Below are 7,571 nucleotides of genomic sequence, written 5' to 3' on the forward strand. Positions count from 1 at the left end.
TTAAGGTAGTAGAAATTGCTGGTTAAGGTAGTAGAAATTGCTGGTTAAGGTAGTAGAAATTGCTGGTTAAGGTAGTAGAAATTGCTGGTTATCTCCACTATCCAGTCTCCCTTTTTTTTAAATTTATTCCAGGTATTTATATTACACCAGAAAAGATACATAGATTTAATAATTTAAATTTCACTAATAAATTAGTGTTGTCAACACTATTGGAATGATATATTACATCATTCCAATTAAGCAGGTTTTTTTTAAAAGGACAAATATGGTGTTAATCCATTTGGGGGTTAACTCCATTAATTAGCTACTGCTACGTGACATATTATCCCCAAATTTAGCAGCTTAAAAAAAATTGTTTTATCATAGTTCCTTGATAGTTCCATAGGTTTAGAAGCTCAGAGCTGTTTATCTGGGTCCTTGGGCTCACTGTATCTCAAGTCTGAGATCAAGGTACAAGCTGGGGCTACAATCCTCTAGAGGTTGAACTCAGGAAGGAACCCCTTCCAAGCTCTTTCATATGATTGTCGTTTCAGGTCCTTCGTGCCTATTGGTTGGAGACATCAGGTTTTTCCCCACTAGGACCTCCCCACTGAGCAGCTCAAACAGTGTCACTGGTTTGTCTCAGAGCAAGTGACTGGAGATACAGACGATGGAAGGGCACACAAGACAAAAGCCACAACTCCTCAAAAGTTCATCTTGGAAGGGATAATCCATCACTTTTGCCTTCTGTTCATTACAAGATTATTGCTGGGTAAGCCCACACTTAAAGGAGGGGATTATACCAGACTGACTACTAAGAGACCAGAATCATTACAGCCACCCTAAGATTGCAAACACATTCATATCAAATGCTTGTGTTCAGTTACAGTAAAAGAAATAAGATTCCAGCAGTCTGACCTCCACACTGTCTAGACTTTAAGGAATAAGTTATTTAAAAAAAAAAAAAAATCAACTCAAACTGGCTTTATCAAAAAGAAAAAAAAGGTAATTTGTTTAACAAAAAAGTCTCAGCCTCAAGGTTGTCCTGACTGTAGGTCCAGTAGGATTTGGTTGTGGCCCTGACATGTAACTGCTTTTTAAATAGTTCTGAATGGATTCTATTGATTTTGTGTTCCATGGCCATCCCTACAACTAGGAGAAATGGAACTCCTCCCCAACTTACCAGTTCTGAGTCACCTTCCCACTCCTGGAATCCAGGGAAAAGAGACAGGAACAGAAATCCAAATTCTTTGACTAGGCAGTAGGGGAAGGAAAAAAAACAGTACCTCGATTTTTTACCACAATAATATCCACATCACTACCATTTTTTGGTGTGTGAATATTTAAAAAATCTATTCTTTTAGCACCTTACAAGTATACAAGATATAGTATTAACTATAATCACCATGCTGTACATTAGATTCCCAGGACTTATTCATCTTCTACTGGAAGTTTGTCCTTTTTTGCCCACTATCATCCCCTTTCCCCTATCCCTGATAATCACCATTCTCGTCTGTCTCTAGGAGTCTGGCTTTCTAAAAATTCCAAAGTAGAAAAGTCTGCTTTCCTTCTCTCTGCATCAAGCGTTCAAGACAGACAGTGGATTATATTAACATTTCTGCTCTACCAACTCTTTATCAAGAGGGCTGTGTCAAGACCGTAGTTGAGGTGATTTAGGCTCACCCTCAACTGCTTTCTCCAGAACTTTCATTCATGACAACTTGTTCACTTTGAACAACACCATTTCCAGTCTCTCCATTAGTTAAGAAGTAGGAAGGAGAGGGAGTAATTTATTAACAGTCTTAACTGCCAACAGATATGTAAATGGGGGAAAAAAATCTTCACCTCAAAATCCAGAAGGGACTCTTGAGTACAGATAGCAAGCAGCTCAGAGACAAAGACATGGCACATAACTCTGGTTTAGCCCTCTGCACCAGTGTGTATCAGTAGAAAACAGAAGACTTGATAATACCATTCAGTTTTCCTCTGCTGAAAAAAAGGCAGAAGAATCCCAGAGGATAAGATCATAACACTTATTGTTTTCTAGCAAAAAACAAAAACAAAATCATAGGAACAAGAGATGCTAGAAGTTATGGGTACATCAGAGAAAAATACAAAAGACAGCCTAGAAAATTTAGCCTGAGTGGAAGTTTTTTCATTTGAGATTATTATCTTCATCTCTCTTGTTTGGTGGCAGTGGGGATCATATGGAAAAGACTGAATAATGTACATATAACTTTCTAAGGTGCTACTCATACTACAGGATTTTCATTATACCCTTCACACTTCCATCATCTATTTTGGTTTAGAGAATTTTTCTTGGAATAGTTCTTACTCATTTGGTTATCTATAAAATTTCTATTTTCTTTATATTCTTTTCATAAACCTACTCATGTTTTTAATCCTACATTCAATGAAATAGTTATTCTATAATCAAGAAGATGATCTTTTAGGGGCCACAGTATTTACTCCACAAGTCCTAACCCTCAAGCCACCATCATTTCTTGCTTATATCTGATTGCTTTTTTCAGTATCAAAATTTCTAATTACTAGAATCAACTTGTCATCAAAATGGTTTTCTGTCTAGAAAGACTTATTTGCTCTATTTTCCATTATCTCTCCTAGATCTTCCTTGAGCTTATTTTTTCATTAACAGATTACTATCTATATATCCCATCAGTTTTATTTCCTTCCACCAGGTTTATTACTTCCACTTCACTGCATTCAGACAGCTATTGTAATATTTTGAGGTCATTTTCAAGTTTCCTTTGTTTTCTGTAGATACAGTTCTTGTAATGTTGATATTCTTGAAAAAAAGTCAACCTGAGTTTTCTGTACCAAAAGAGGTAAGAAAAAAAAAGAACAGGCAAGAAGAATCTTGACACATAAGGTGTGTTATGGACCCATAAAAGGTAGTTTAAGTAAAAATGATATAAATCAAACCTGATTTTCCTACACAAATAATGGGAAAATATTTCTGACAGAGGCATAACTTTGAATTCTTTTAAAAACATGCCCATATAGTTTATATCTAATCCAGTATGAATACTTTTTAAAGATCAGAATACTAAATCTTTTTAAAAGGGTTAGTAGAATAAGCTTACCAATCATATGTAATTTTACTTAATGTATTACTTATTATTGACTTATCATATTTTACCAATGTTAAATCTTGTCTTAGTAATTCCAGACATATTTTGGAAAAATAAAGAGGAAATAAATATTTCCTAGGTCAAAATGTTCTGAAATGCTTTTTTCTTTTGGCAAGTGATAATAATGGACATGTTTGAGGAGACTTATTTCATCAAGGAGCCCTCCAAAAAATGACCTGTGGAGAACTAAAAAAATACTCAGGCTTTAACATGGGGTGGCATTTGATAAGCAAATCAAACTATAGATTTGAATGAAATCATCTGTGTGGCTCTATGTGCTGCTGCATAGGTGATTTAAATGTAACTGGCTGAGGTTCATAAATGCAAAGTTCTAGAACCAGCTTCACTCACCTGCTTCCCCTGGGGAGAGAGTTGCAAAGAGAATTTGAAATAGGTTTCAAAAGGAAGTAGTCTGTACTGAGTTTTGCCTTCTGATAACAATGTTATTCTTTCAGGTCTGGATAATATTGAGCTCTGTAAATATTCATTAAAGACCTGTGTGTAAGAATAAGAAACTAATTTCATATTCCTTGGTATGTGGTAGGCACTTATAGTAGTTATTTATTGAATAAGTAAATGAATTAATGGTTTCTGGATAGGAAAACCACCAACTGAAAGTTAAAGTAAGTAACTTTGCTTTTAGAGAGCCCCAAACAAGAACCTGAAATGGCCATTTGACTGCCTTCAACCCTTTTCTCACCTCAATTTATTCCAGCCCATATTTGTGTATTGAGCCATCACAGCCAGAGCAGAAGCACTAATCAAATACACCCAACCACAGATTTACTCACAGTTTACACCTGTGAAGTTGAACACACCATAAATAGTCTGCTAAGCTTTCTCTTAAATCTGCCTGCAAGTACCTTACAGGATTATGGTAATATAAAATTTTTCTACCTTCATCATATTTATAGTAATGAGTAGTTTAATTGACTTCCCTACAGCAGAACTCTCTTCCTTTTGAATTAAAATAAGAGTAAAGATGGGGATATTAAACTCTATTAATAGTTTAAGATGTAATAAATGGCTCAACCAGAAATAGCTGACTCAGACAGACAAAGATATTTTAATTTCTCGACAATTCATAGGCAAGGACTGATTTCCCAAGTATAGAATTGGGGAACTGTGGGTTCTGTGCAAATTACACCAAGGCCCAAATCAGAAACTCAGAGAGGGACTGGTGTTCTTTACCAAATTTTCCAGGTGCTTTTTGGACATTCTAGGTTTTGTCAACAATACCTTACAGTTTTTCCTATTGATCAAAGAAAGATTTCTTAATTATGGTTATGCACCATCTTAAGCATTTTGTTCTATAAAATTTAGTCACATTGACAACTGACTGAAAAATTGTAATAGTAGGAAAAACAGCTGTAGCAGCTATGATAATCACATTCTTAAATATTTTCAGGGAAAAGACAATGCAATTCATATTCATAAAGTCATGAAAATGACTAAAATATGTCATTAGCAGCTACAAGTTCACAAGCATTAATAGTTCTCCTTTAGTGAGTTTCCATTATGCACAGTGCACTATGCCGCTATGTCTATATTGCTATTTTAGTAAATATTAACCACAGCACTGTGTCTTAGGAATTAGCGTCTCCTTTTCAAGTAATACTAAGGGTTAGAGAAAAACATGGCAAGCCCTCTGCCATCACACCAATCAGTGCTTTCCTTGCAAAGAGTTTGCTTTCAAAATTAGAGAAATACTATAAAAGGAGGCAAAAGACAGAAGGCAAAAACAAAGCCTACTCACCTTATGAAGGAAGCAACAATAACAGAGGCTCCTGAAGATCTGGGATTCAAGCGTTCCAAAGACTGAAATCTCCCTTCTCAAAGTCAAGATATAGCTCTCCAGTGCCTGCAATCCCACCCACCCACTTCTGCTTCCTTTCCCTTTCTCAGTTCCTGATTGGAGCCTAGTTGTAAGGAGTGCCCCGCCCCTAGATTCCATTCACTTCACCTGGGATGGAGGCCCCGAGGTGGGGTTTACCAAACACTATCCTGTGTGGGGAAACTTACAAGGAGCACCTGCCCGCTCAGCCTAACTAATAGCTCACAGCTGAGCCACCGTCAGCTTGGTGTGGGCAAATTTCTTCAATATCCAGTATTTCTTTATTTTATTTCTATCATTTTGCCTCAGGATTTTGCCTAATCTACTCCCTCTAGTGCCCAGCTTCTCTCATCTAAAATTTAGATTTTTTTTAAATTTGCATATTATTGAGCATTTTAGAAATTTTCTTTCATTTAAGGGTGATAGTGGCATTTTAAGCCTGAATTTTAGGCAAGATTCTACTGCCAAACAATTTTCAAAATGTAAGTGCTCTTATAAGCATTCTGACGCAGTTATATTAGGAAATCTAATTAAGCAAAATACAATAAATATAAACATCTGGCATTGAGGGAGAAATTTCTTGTGCACACTTAGAATCTCTTAGTAAACTCACTGTTGGATACCAATTTACCCAACCCCCAACCATGACACGTGTTTGTTCATTAGGTTAAAAAGGAAAATTTGGTAATGTACTGTATTTCCATTCAGACCTCTAAATGTTCTAGCTTTTCCTGACTTGAGTTTGACGCCCTGCAGAACTTTGCTTAGAAACATGTTTGGAATGTGTTATTTTTACTATTATCACATGACTAGCCCTTATATACAAATTCTACTCTATTCAGTCATAAAATCAAATAAGAGATCATTTTGACTCCAAATTAAACAAACTATTAATCTCTTCTTCTAGAGCTGTGGATCCTATTCCCTTACTTGTTGCTCAGGAGACTTGTATTAGGTAACAAGAGCCTTCCAAGATCTTGGAATGTTAATGAAAGTCCAAACTCTTCAACATAAAGAACTACTAGCACTTGCAATAAAAACAATCTTCTTATTCTGTCTGCATTTTTTTTCTTGATTACACTTTATAAAAGATAAGACACAGGAATAGCAAAAGTCAGGCAGAAAAAGTAGAAAAACAGAGTATCTAGCATACTTTAATGGAAAGAGCAGAACCTATGCCACTGTCTGAATAGGAGAGTTAGCCAAGAGACAGAGGCCTTCTCTTACTGTTATGGATACCAGCCAAGTTTGGGCAGTATACCAGTCTAATTTTGACCAGAAGCCAAAGGGATGAAACTGGGGCCAAATAGGAAAGAATTCCTCACTACCCTAGAGATTCAAAGAGAGACACAAGACAATAACTTGAGTCAGAAGTTGGAGACAGGAAAGACTAACTAGATCAGCTACAACCTTCGAGGTTGAGAGGTCTGCACACTAAAGGAGAATAATAACACGTGTGCCATGAAAGGCTATATTTTGAAAACTCCACTATCTAATGTTGTGAAGAGAAATACACCAACTATAAAACTACTTGTAGTAAAGAAAAGATTAAATAGCAGTGCTTTTTATTTTAATTTATTTCACTGAGAAATTACAGGTGATTTGGTAAGAGATTCCTGCCTTCACAAATATAAATACAACCACTTCATAAGTGCTCCTGGTTAGGATTCAAGGCCAATATCTATAGTTGTGCTCTCAGTATCATCACCTCTAACTTTTTCAGAGAACTTGTGAAGTTATTTTTTACTCCTTTCCTGTTAATTTGCAATCTCTATTTCTTTAACATCTAAACATATTTAAGTAAACACATACTCTATCTTTAAAACAGTCCTCAATTTTATATTCTTTCTTTAACTAACACATTCTATCTCTTCCTCCCTTTATAGCCAAGCTTTGTGAAAATTACACTTTTTTAATTGAAGTATAGTTGACACGCAATGTCACATTAGTTTCAGGTGTACAACATGGTGATTTAACAATTCTATACATTATGCTACTCCCAGCAAGTGTAGCTGCCATCTGTAACTTGGCATCTTTCAGCTGCTATTTGAAAATTATTTTTTGTTTTGATTTTATGGTACTTTAATGCAGTTTACACTTCAGACCATTGTGAGCTTTTTAAAAATATATATTTATTTATTTATGTTGAGAGAGAGAACAGGACAGGGGCAGAGAGAGAGGGGGAGAGAGAGAATCCCAAGCAGGTTTCTCATTGTCAGTGCAGAGCCCAATGTGAGGCTTGATCCCATGAACCTTGAGATCATGACCTGAGTTGAAGAGTCAAGAGATGGATGCTTAGCCGACTGAGCCACCAAGAAGCCCGCAAACCATTGTAGTCTTGACCTAGCTCCTAATACTTTAGAAATATTGCCCTTTAAAGGCCATCAAGGAGTTTTTTGTGATTAAATCCAATGAATGTTCCTAGTTCTCATTTTTATTTGATCAGCTAAAAGCATTTGACTTCTCCTTACTTCTGTCAACATTCACACATGTCACTCTCAGGAAAGTTCACCCGGCTTTTTATCCTCTTTCAAAGGATTTTACAGTTAGTTTGTATATGCTTTACCACTGAACAGCAGTGAAAGCAGAGAGTGCAATCTGAGAGA

Source organism: Panthera uncia (assembly GCF_023721935.1).
Source record: "Panthera uncia isolate 11264 chromosome A1 unlocalized genomic scaffold, Puncia_PCG_1.0 HiC_scaffold_16, whole genome shotgun sequence".
Lineage (NCBI taxonomy): Eukaryota > Metazoa > Chordata > Mammalia > Carnivora > Felidae > Panthera > Panthera uncia.